At 35.4% G+C, this 12,213-nt stretch overlaps 1 pseudogene; it reads right to left on the bottom strand.

The window, feature by feature from the left end:
- Positions 1 to 668: 668 nt before the first annotated feature.
- Positions 669 to 787, bottom strand: LOC145296348 (5S ribosomal RNA; annotated as a pseudogene).
- Between the last annotated feature and the right edge of the window lie 11,426 nt (positions 788 to 12,213).

Below are 12,213 nucleotides of genomic sequence, written 5' to 3'. Positions count from 1 at the left end.
AGTTAGCCCATCAGGTTTCTAGTATCCACCGCGCCCATTTCTATCAGCCAATGGGCAATAATTTTATCGAACAAAGGATTTGTTTTAGAACTAGGTTAGTGGTTTAAGGCAGACGATTTTCCTACTTTCTTTTTTTATATATATAAATATACATATGTGTACACTCATACATGCACACCTACTAGAAAGCTGATTGGCTAACTAAAACCCTCAACATATATAAATACGAGAAACAACCACAGAATTCGCGCATAAGTCTGACGAATCCTATAGTGGATGAAACGCCGAATATTCAGTGTAGCTTAATCGCCATATATATTTTATAAATTACTATATATATATATATATATATATATATATATATATATATATATACACGCACACAGAAATAGGTGAGCGATCTGTATGCTACTGCTCTGTATGTGTATGCTAGTTTATAAGTGTGCATATTCAGATAAATCTTCTGATATTATAAGTTAACATTTTTGTATATATATAATACAGTAAGCACCAACCCTATTCGGGGGTTAACCAGCTTCTTTCAACGGAGGAAGTTTCATGGGAGTATTAAATTCACAAGCGGTCCCTAATCGCATGTATATCATTGTTAAGGGAGATGACGACGTAAGATTTTTGCAACTTTTTGCAGGGAGGTGTCGATGTCCTCCTACATACAGCACCTGGACTTCCCAAATTGGCCACCCATTTTAGTAATGACCAGGCTCAACTTTGCTTAACGTCGGTGATCTGACGGGAACCGGTATGTCAACGTGATTATGCCGTATTTACTCCAACAAACACTGCGAGTAACATGAGCTTATTATGTTCGTTTATTTTACTGCATAGGAGCGGTGACATCACCCGGATGAAAACCCAGTTGTGAAAATATAACCTGCTTACGCTTGGCACCTTGATCTTATTATATAAATCCAATAAAGACAAAAAGTAATAAATTGAAAACTACTCATATAGCGATTGTTTATATATGTCCAATGGTAAAATACGCTTAAATATGATACGTGTAAGAATGCACATTTCGTATTTATTATTATATTATATTGGACCCAATATATAATAATGATTTTTTAAAGGGTTTTTTGAAAGTTTTTAAAAATATGAATCGTGCGAGAATCGAAACCAAAATGTTTAGCTTACGATTTAGTCTTTCTTTAACGTTAACGCTTGAGCTATGAGGACATGGTTGCTGATAAGCTAAAAATTAAAACATAACACCAAGAGCTATTACGTCATGCATGCGTATTCGTAATGGCGTCGTTCGACCTTCAACTCACAATTCATTTTTCACACTTTTGCACTATTTTTCCTGGCAAAAGTGAAATAAAAGATTCGCATGTGTCCGAATACCTTATATATGTAGCTTTATTTTTGTAGACCAAAAATTGACACAGGGAGTTGGTAGGCAATTTGTTCAGCTAGCCTCTTTCTGTTTTTTCGTTATTTCCATAGCAAGTGCTCGTCATCGCTCCATTCTCTGGCCTCCCCTCGCCAATTTTTCACGAAAAACACCCGACTAGCTGAAACCACTGTCAACTTATTATATGCAAAGTTGTATGAATGTTCTAAATAACAGTGAAATCAAAACTCTCATTTAATATCGACGCAAATAAATATACACCTGCGTAAGTAATGAATGCAAATAAAAAAGAATATTATAACAAAAACAATACAACAACATCGCAGAAATTTATAGGTCTATTTTTTCTAATCGATTGTTTATGTAATGACTTGCGCATTTATTTATTCTCTTTTACTGGAGTTTTCTCGGTGAAAAATAGTGTATAAACCAGAATACATCTTTTGGAAGGACCTCACTACTTCACAAACAAATTCAATTGTAATTAGCCTGACCTAATTTTACTTTGTTGTCTTTTATGAATTTATTGGTCAGCTCAGACTTTCGCTTCCAACTAATAAAAATAATCTTAAAAAGCACGTTAATTACGGTATAAAAATATGCACGCATTATAAAAAGAAAATTAAGGAATAAAAAAGTTTTTGAATAAATGCTTTTTGTAACGCTGTAATAATAGTTCAGATGTCTTTCCAATCTAAGAGAATCCAGATAAACAAGGCATTTCTGTCTAGATTTTAGGATAAGAAGTATAAAGGAGAATTGATGTCTCTTTCAATAAAATGAAATGTTATAAAGAACGTTAGTTAACGCATTAAACATATGCATGATCTCCGTCTACTAAAGAACAGAATTAATAAAGCATAATATCGATATAAAATCGATTGATCCGGGTGTATTTCAATGTAAAGAAGTCGCGAAACAGCATTATCTATTTCTTTACTTACGTGATTTCCTTTAGTTCTTATGAACTGGTTAGTATTGATCAGAAATAGAAACTCCCACAGTTGTGTAGGTAGCTCATGTCACAAAAAATTATGAAAAAAGAAACGTTAAAAAGTGACGTCAACTTTTAAAATGTGCATAACGGACCAGAAATGTGCATTTACCCTAATGCCCGAACGTAATAAATAGTGTATTTTATTATCTTTAACCTTGAAGCATTTTCTTTAGTTTTTATAAAGTGGTTGATAACTTTATGAATAAAGTAACGCTAATAAATAGAAATGCAAAAAAAAAAAAAACACACGTTAATCAATCCATAAATCATTGACACTGATTTCTTTCAATAAAGAAGATATCTTTTCTAAACTAAAATATTGTTATAATCTTTGTGAATGAGTAAATTCGTTTAAAAACTGAAGTCTCGCCTAATAGCGGAAACTGTAAACGAGGACCTCCGGCCTGTTGTTGAATGGGATAAAAATGGATTGTCACATTCAATGCTGCAAAGACTAAGCTTCTTTCCTTTAATAACTACAAGAAACATTCTCAACTACTAATAGCCATGCTAATGATGCATTACCTTAACGTACTTCATTCAAATTCTTCGGCTTTACATTCATAGTGGGGGACATACGTATGCACAGATAGATTGAGTGCATAGTCAAGGCTGGCGCAAAGAAAGTTAGCTCTCTCTACCGTGGCAGGAAGTTACTTACGTCTGAAAGTATCTTGTATACCTACTAGGCTACCGTTCACCCATGTATGCCATACTTGTGCCACATTTAGGCTCGTGCATCTGCTAGTAGTATCTTCCTCTTAGACTGAATTAAAAAGAGAGTCGACAGCCATATGGGTTCTGCGCTATCAGCTGGGTTTCACCTGCTATCCCATCGGCGAACTGTTGCACTGTCTGTCTATTTTACAAATACTTTGATGGTAGGGTTTCCGATGAAATACAAACCCTTCAACCCCCTTCGAAGTATATACCCCCGACAAACCCAACAAGCACTAAAATCCCACTCTCACAAATTAGTAATCATTCAATGTAAGAAAGTGTTCTACTCTAATAGTTACCTCCTTCAGAATTCGAGACTTTTAAATCCCCTTCCAGCTCCCTGTTTCCCTGACTTGCAGTGTCGTGTAAACAGACATCTAGTTGTTCAACTCTCAACATAGTACCCCTACAAATTATGTCTAAGATAGTAGTCCCCAGCATCAAGGTGACACTGTTCTTTGTTCGAGGTTTCAATGTAATGAAAAACAAACGTTACAAAATTGATTATTGGACTTACTTCCTTTTACAAATCGTTTAATGAACATGCGATTACTCCTTGTATACATCAGTTATTTTTATTATTAAATAACCACCGCGGATTTAAACTATTTACATCGATCGAACATACTTAATGCGCTTACAAATAACCGCAATATGCGTATGTTATAGGGACATTGTCTGCATTTTATTAATCTCGAAGGGGTTAGTAATAATAAAGAAAATAAACTCCGATTAACTTGTATCCAAATCTTTTCAAGTGTTTTAACTTTATATCCATTCTAAACAGTACAAATACGTGGGATTTTCTTCAAGCTGTAATTGTTTGGATTAATTGCTGTTTTGCCATGTATCAAATTGCTGACGTCATTATTAGCAACAACGTAATAATAATAGTATGTGTCTCGTATTATATAGTTAATTGAGTACATGCTGTTTTGTACATGGGATATATTTTCAAATGTTGTTTCTCATATAATTGTTAGGAAATAAGTGATGTTATTGATCAAACAGGATTTGCACTCTTGGTAGTCAATCATATAACCTTACGTTGTAACCATTATCGCAATCGTCCACTCTCATTCAACTATATAAACAAACAAAATACACTATTATTATACATTAATTCATAACTCAGTCTTTTTCCCTTCATATTTTACATCATGTTCTAAATATACCACAGCGGAATATACGCATTCTCTCTCCAGGAAACAGACGTATTCGATAATCAACGATACTATTCGAGGACACGAATTACATTCAGTAATGGACACCGGGTAAGTGGCTAAGAAACAAATTGGCATTGGATTAAGAGGAATTGAAAGGTATTACATCTGAAATTGCTTTGGAAGGACATCGTGAGAAATACACTATTATGTCACAAATTCACTTGACTAAATCATATGAGGTCCTTCATAATTTTACTTTCCGTATATAGATATTATGGTGGCATAAGGACAAGAATATAATTTTATGGAATGCATATATTGAAGCATATATTGAAGCAAACCTAATAACCGTGTTTAAATTTTTTAACAAAAAACCAGCAACAACGAACGTGATTGAAAAAAAATAAGCGAACGATGATAAACTCCTTAAAAATCATAAAAACAACAAAAAAAAACCTCAGCGAACGTGATGAAAAACAAGGCAAAAATGGCATAAATAATGCTGTTTCAATATTAAAACCCGAAAAATCGTAAATGTACACTATTAAGATAACGGCGAAACTCCCTTACCAAGTGGCCTATGACCGCGTCAGCGACATTGGGTCAGATTGTTTTTATATTTAAACTAATTCAAGGAATAACATTTTTACGCATGCGTATATGATTAAATTGTCATGGACGGATGATTCTTTGCTACCCCTCCCTTCAGAGAATTGCCACGTTGAGAGTGAAGGAAGAAACGGTTTTAGCCAATATTTTAATATTTATCGTCCGAAGAGACGAGCTTTAAAACGATATAAATCGCGTGAAAATTCATCACCTCTGTCAAAAGATTTTGCGAGGCATACAAACACACACACGCAAAACACACACAGTTTGCAGTTTATATATATTAATATCATATTGAACCCAATATATATAAATATTTAAACATTTTTAAAAATGACTCGTGCGCCACCACCACGAACCGTTTATTGCCTGAGCTACGAAGACATTTGCTGCCAGACAAAAAATTAAGACATTACCCAATAGTTACTATGTTATACATGCATTCTTGTAATAACGTCGTTCGATCTTAATCTAGCAAATGTCTTTGTTTTAATTTACACACTTTCGCATCGATTTCCCAGGGCTGAAACACAAATATAAAGTTTCGCCTGGGATCAAATACTTTAAATGTGAAGTTTTCTGTCTGTAGATCAAAAACTGTGAGAGGAATTTGGTAGACATTTTTTTAAACAAAATATGTATGCATGAATAAATATATATGATTAGAATGTTGTGTTCATGATAAACGTTTTTCGCAAACATTACGCAAGTATAAATCATGTAGAATAACTCCATGAATATAATTACACGTAATAGTAAAGTAAAGATGATAATCCCATAATAAAACCGCAAATATCTAATAGAGAATTAATAAAAATGAATGTTTAAAATGTGCAAATTAGTTATATCTTTCCTAGTGACTGCAATTCCACAGCCTATATATAAGAAAGTTGTATTTTCTTTTTAAATAGAAAAAAGGGGTTTAAACATGAATATCATTACATAAAAAAACACAAATTTATAGGGGTAGAGATTGCCAATAATTCTACTATATACTCACATATTAAAACGCTCGCTTCCTTGATTACCCAAAAAAAGCATGATGTAGCATATAACAATTCAGTAGTATCATAATTCTATACTCTTTCAAGTACGAAACACAAGGTGATCTAGACAAATGTATAAATATGCATAAATATCCATATGACCTGTGAGACTTTTTTTGGTACAGGTGTATTATTTTTTATTTTATTTTTTTTTACATAGGCATCAGCACATTATCAAGGCCAAGAGGACACTCAAGGATAAGGGTTAAAGAGTGTACAGTAGAAATTGGACAATATAGTAATCATTAGTAATGAAAATTTGTTAAATTTGATAACTTATATGGAACGGGTCATCAAGAACTTATTTACGTTAGACTTGAACACAACCATATTGTAGTCAGCCGGAAAGCAGGAAAACGGAAGACAATTCAACAGGCGTGCAGTTCTAAGAAAGAAGCTTTGTTCATGGAATCTACGTTTAGGTTTAGGCAGAGATAAAGAGTGGGGGGAATTATTGATAGTGTTTACAGCTAGACGAGTGTTTCTTGTGAAAGTTTGGCGAGGGGGGCCATAGATTGAAGCTCAGTCGAACACTTTCCATGAAAATACGATACATCAGAGACAAACTCGCAACATCTCTTCTGTGAGATAGAGGTTGCAATGAAGAGAAAAGGACATCTCCTACGAGGCTACGAAGTGTATTTTGAACTCTATCAAGGCAGGCCAAGTCCTTTCTAGGAGCTACTGCCCAGATGTGGCAACAGTATTCCATCCTTGGACGTACCTGACTCTTATATAGATAGAGAATAGCATCAGCAGTGAGATATCTACCGGATCGATAGAAAGATCCCACCATTTTTCCAGCGGCCTTGGCAACAGATTTGATGTACGTGTTCCATTTAAGATCAGGAGTAATGGTCACACCAAGAAGCTTGTCAAAACTTGAGGCCTCCTGAAGACGAGAGCCATTCATTTCAATTGATGCCAGATGTGGATCAGAATGTTGATGATGTAAAGAGAGAAGCTTGGTTTTAGATGCATTAAAAGTAACCAGCAACTCCTTTAACCATTGTACTACGTGCTCAAGATCAAAGGAGAGAGAATTGGAGAGAACTTGATCGTTTACTGTCTTAGAGGTGCTACCATAAATGGTAGTGTCGTCAGAATAGATGTCTACAAATGATGTAAGGATGTGATTTGGAAGATAATTAATATAGATCAGGAAAAGAGTTGGGCCCACCATGGATCCCTGAGGGACACCGGCATTAATACTGTGAGCTTCTGATTTTTGCCCCTCAACTACTACTCTTATTAACCTATCAGAAAGAAATGATTTAATAATTGAGAAAACATTTCCAGCAATACCATAGCTAGAGATCTTATGAAGTAAACCTTTATGCCATACCCTATCAAAGGCCTTAGATATGTCAAGAGCAATTGCCCTAGAGAGGTTGCTTCCGTCGAGAGATTTGCTAATCCTATGAGATATAACTGTAAGCATATCTGCTGTAGATCTAGCAGAACGGAAACCATATTGAGTGTCACTAAGAAGGTTATTTTTGTTGAGATGGTTGATTACGTCTGTATTTAACACAGATTCCAGCAACTTACTCATGACGCACAGGAGACTTATTGGCCTGTACTGAGAGGGGGATGAGCGATCACCTGAATTCTTAAATACAGGGCATACTGATGAAATTTTCCAGGGAGATGGGAAACTATTCTCCTTAAGACAACGTTTAAACAGTTTTGTAAGTATGGGCGCTAGTTCAGGTTGAAGTTTTTGGAGTACTATAATTGGAATACCGTCAGGGCCAGTTGCTTTACTGGAATCAAGGTTTTTGATTAGCTTGGCAACATCACGTACAGATATACGTATATCACATAGCGTGTTTTCTGATACAGGAGTAAATATTGGGGATTGGCAGCCTTGATCGCAAAGGGTAGAATTAGCTGCAAAGTGCTTGACAAAGAGTCTGGCTTTGTCTGATGCTGACGAGATTACCTCAGGTCCATTGATAATAGTTGGGATGGAGCGCACGCTTCTGTTCAGGATTCTGTTTGCTATTTGCCAAAACTGGTGGGAACCAAGCCGCTGCTCAGCTACTTTGGACTTAACAGATTGAGCATACAACTCTCTTGCATTCTTTATTACTTTCTTACAATGGTTGCTGGCAGTCCTGAAAGCGGCTTTAGTTTCCATACATCTATTACGTTGGAAACAGTGGAAAAAGTGATTTCTGTGCGCAATGGCAGCAGCACATTCTGGAGAGAACCATGGCTGGCTGTTAGGTTTTTGCTGAAACTTTTTCGAGGGTATGAAACGGTCAATACCTACAAGTAACTATTCCATCAGGTCTAATACTATAGAGGCCACATCCTTTTTAAACATGGAATGCAGAGGTAGATCAGATATAAATGTACGGAAGCTATTCCAGTCAGCCTTAGTGTATCGATATACTGTACGATGGAGAGGTTCGTCTGGGGACTTATTACATTTCATTTTTATCTTAATTGATACAACCGAGTGGTCGGAAGATCCAAGAGGCGACAGAACAGAAACTGAACATAGTTCAGGGCAAGTTGTGAGAAAAAGGTCTAGTAGGCTCGGATACTGGCCGTCATTGTCGGGCACACGAGTGGGTTCCTGAACAATCTGAGTGAGGTCATAAGCAATGGAGAAATCATTACAGAACCTCCCCTCATCATCGGTCTTGTAAGAGTGGGTCAACCATTCGACGTTGTGAACATTGAAGTCACCACATACGTGAATGTTAGGTGAAGGATAAGCAGATGGGACTTGGTCAATTTTCTCAGATATGCTTTTAAATATAGTAACACCGCTGTTATGGGGGCGATAGAGAGTAAATATAAATGCCGTAGTGTGAGCTAAAGCAACCCGGAAGCACATATAGGGTAAGTTAGGATCTTCCCTGGAGAAGTTCCTACCACATGGAAAGTTATCCCAAATATAGGCACATATTCTATGCCCATGGGGATCTTGGGGGTCAGTTTTAGAAGTTAAGTTAGAGTATCCTTTAATTGCGAACTCTTCTAGGGAAATAGCCTGTCCAATGCCAGTTTCACTTAAAAATAAAAGGTCTGGTTTAGTCTCCTGTAATTGGGTTTCAACCTCTGGAAGGTTAGAACGTAGCCCCCTGATGTTAGAGAAGGAGACATGGTAGTAGGGGTCTACGTTCGAAGTTGGAGAACCGGGTTTAATCGTGTATTTTTTCTTGAAACTTGCCCGAGTGTTTGAAAAAAGTGGTAGTAGGCAGATAGGCTCGAACCCGTGATGGGAAGGCAACAAAGAAAATGAAAGAACAACTGAGATCTTACCGCTACGCTAATACTTGCGAGGAAGTTAGACGCGTTCAAATTTAATGATTAAAAAGTTGACTTGAAGTGATTAAGTTAAGAATCACGCAGGCGCAAGTTTCTGCCATATTTTGCTTCCCCACGATGTTGGGGGAAACCAGCTCCCCCCACAATGACTAGCCATTGTTTGATATGAAGGGATTTCTAAACATTGATCAAAGCTAATTGTCTTTCTAGAGGTGCCGACCGGAAAGCCAGGTGGCTTACTTCGCTCCGATTAGCTTCGCTTTTATACGAAAAAGAACACGCACGCGAAAGTATGGATTAGTGGGAATTTTATAAAAGTCGATCAAAATATAATATAGAGACGATGTCTGTTCGCAAATCTTGGATATTATAATCTAGGGAGAATACGGTAAGTTCTAAAAAATAGTAATGTTGTCGAGCCCTCCTCCTCCAATATCTTTCGCGGACATACAAAAAAGCGCGCGCCAGTTTTGCTTTATATATATACAGACTAGCGGGAATACTCGGCGTTGCCTGAGTGTTTGTAGGCTTGTGTGTTGGGAGGGTGAACAAAAAAGTTTTGGTAGGATCGAACAAGGACCCTTGCGGCGAAGGTGGAAAATAAAGTGTGAAAAAAACTGACATGCTTACCCGTTCAACCAGATAGGAAGACTTACAGAAAAAACGTTTGAATTTATTTAAGGATTAATAAATGCTATCAAATTGAAATCGCGCAGTTAAATTTAACTGTAAGACAGTCTTTTGTATTTGTTTACACAAATTGACATGTGCGTGAATTTCAATTGAATGACGTAAAAAATACGCAGTTAACTTTTACTGCGGGACAGGTTTTTGAATTTTGTTTTCTCAATCTGTTGAGGGGGAGGTGAAACCTGCTCCCTATAAAAAGGAGAGTGTCCCAATGAATAGCAAATGAATACATTAGTCAAAAGCTGATTGTTTTCTGATCGTTCCCGAGTAAGTTGCCTTCGCTTAAGATTAGTTTCGCGTTATACGATCAAGCGCAACACACACACACACGTGGATCTTAAATAGCAAGAATTGTACAAAAGTCGATGTAAATAAATCTAGACGCGACGAGCGTTCGTAAATCGAGATCTAGAGGGTAGATAAACAGTTTAAGGACATAGTACCCTACCCCCTTCAAAAAATCCCGGCGAAAAAGCCTTTGGCGGACATATATAAAATTTGCGCACATATTTTGCCTTTTATACATATAGAAGATGAAGTGAACTATCTAATCTCCCGACACTATCTTCTCTCTGCATACTTCCTTCTTACATTTTCTATTCGTCCTTTCTTATTTATGTCATATTTCGTGACACTCTACCCCAATGATTAAAATTATTCGGCCTTAAATACTTCTCTTCATTATCAAATATGGTAAAGAACGCTCAGAACCGATATAGGTAGTACACTAGAAATGGAAAGGACTCGGCTTTGTTCATTCAAGAAAAAATAAAACGGAATATAGTGTTCATAAAATTGGCTTAGGAAACGTATATGTATCCTTTATTGTGTATTTATGATTAAATACACGTTGGTAATTTTCTCTACATAGATGTTATCAATAGAAAACTTAAACGCAAAATTAATGAAAAGAAATATGTGTAAATGTTTAATAATAAAAATTCCAACGCAAAATGAGGGAGATGGAGTCCACCTCTCTGAGTATGCAGACAGCAGTTTACAAAGCAATGTTTAAAATTCGAGTCGTTTAACATAGAATTAAAGACGTGGAGGTTGACAATATATTACTTAATTAGAAAAACCTAAATAACTTTAGCTTCTTTTCACCGAGCTAATGCGAACTTATATCTCAGTGAGAATAGATATGAGTGATATTAATACACACAAACACACACACATATATAGACACACACATATATATATATATTTATATATACGTGCGTGGGTGTGTTTATCTATCTATCTTCATATCTCTCTATATATATATATACATATGTATTTATAGAGATAGATAGAGAGAGAGAAAGAGAGAAAAAGAGGCAGAGGAAGAGAGAGAGAGAAATGCCATTGCAATCGAAGTGGTGGAAAAATGGAAGAACATATTAATTTATTGTAAAAGAAACCGGTTTCAGAATAATAAACTACAATAGCAGGAAGAAAAAAATATTATGCTGAAAAATGAAATCGGAAGGATAACAACAGAAAATAAATTTGGAATGGAACAATCTTCAAAAAACTAATAGACCAAAAAATATTTAATAAAAATCTGTAAAGCTGGAGTACATGAGCCGTTTTAAGTAAAGGATTATGCAAATTATTTGGTAGGTTAAAAATATTTAAAAAAGGAGTAAATAAAATTTTTGCTTGGTTGGATAAATTACAGCTGAAATTTTAAGTCTCATCGTCTAAGAATATGATTCCGTAATGCAGCCTACTTTAAGTGTATCCAAGCATAATTTATGTGAATATCACTGGAATGGATTATAATTAGATCACCGGCAGATATAATCAACCCCTCATCGGTGTCAAACAACAGATTTATTCTTAGCGTGTATTAATTGCATAATATTTTAATGTCATATTGAAAAGAATAATAATCTATCGCATAGATGAGTCAAATAATAATTATAAGATTATAACATTAATTTAGGTGTTTAAACAGTAATCTCATAAATGATAATTATTTCAGGTTTTTTAACACACAAAGGTGCAATATCTTGCATTAAATGTACATTGTAATTTGTAATACTATTAGCATTAAATCTCTTGAACATAAACTATGTACATAAATACTTAACACTCTCGAAATAAAAACTCTCGAAATAAACATTCTTTGAAATCGTTTTCGAAAAATAATTTGTCAGCTCTCTTTCCCATTTGGTTTCATACTGGCTGTTCGCTATTAAAAATAACTTTAATACAGCACGAAAAAAAACACAACTAAAATTCTAAAAGAAACAAGTGGATAAAGAATATCATTATCAAAGAAAGTGTTGATATACGGCTGCAAAATGGGCGTCGCAAAACGAATTCGTACATTGCGAA

The sequence above is a fragment of the Euprymna scolopes genome, chromosome 16 (genome assembly GCF_053919585.1).
Source record: "Euprymna scolopes isolate OS-2025 chromosome 16, ASM5391958v1, whole genome shotgun sequence".
NCBI classification, from domain to species: domain Eukaryota; kingdom Metazoa; phylum Mollusca; class Cephalopoda; order Sepiida; family Sepiolidae; genus Euprymna; species Euprymna scolopes.
This window is presented reverse-complemented; position numbering and strand designations above follow the sequence as displayed.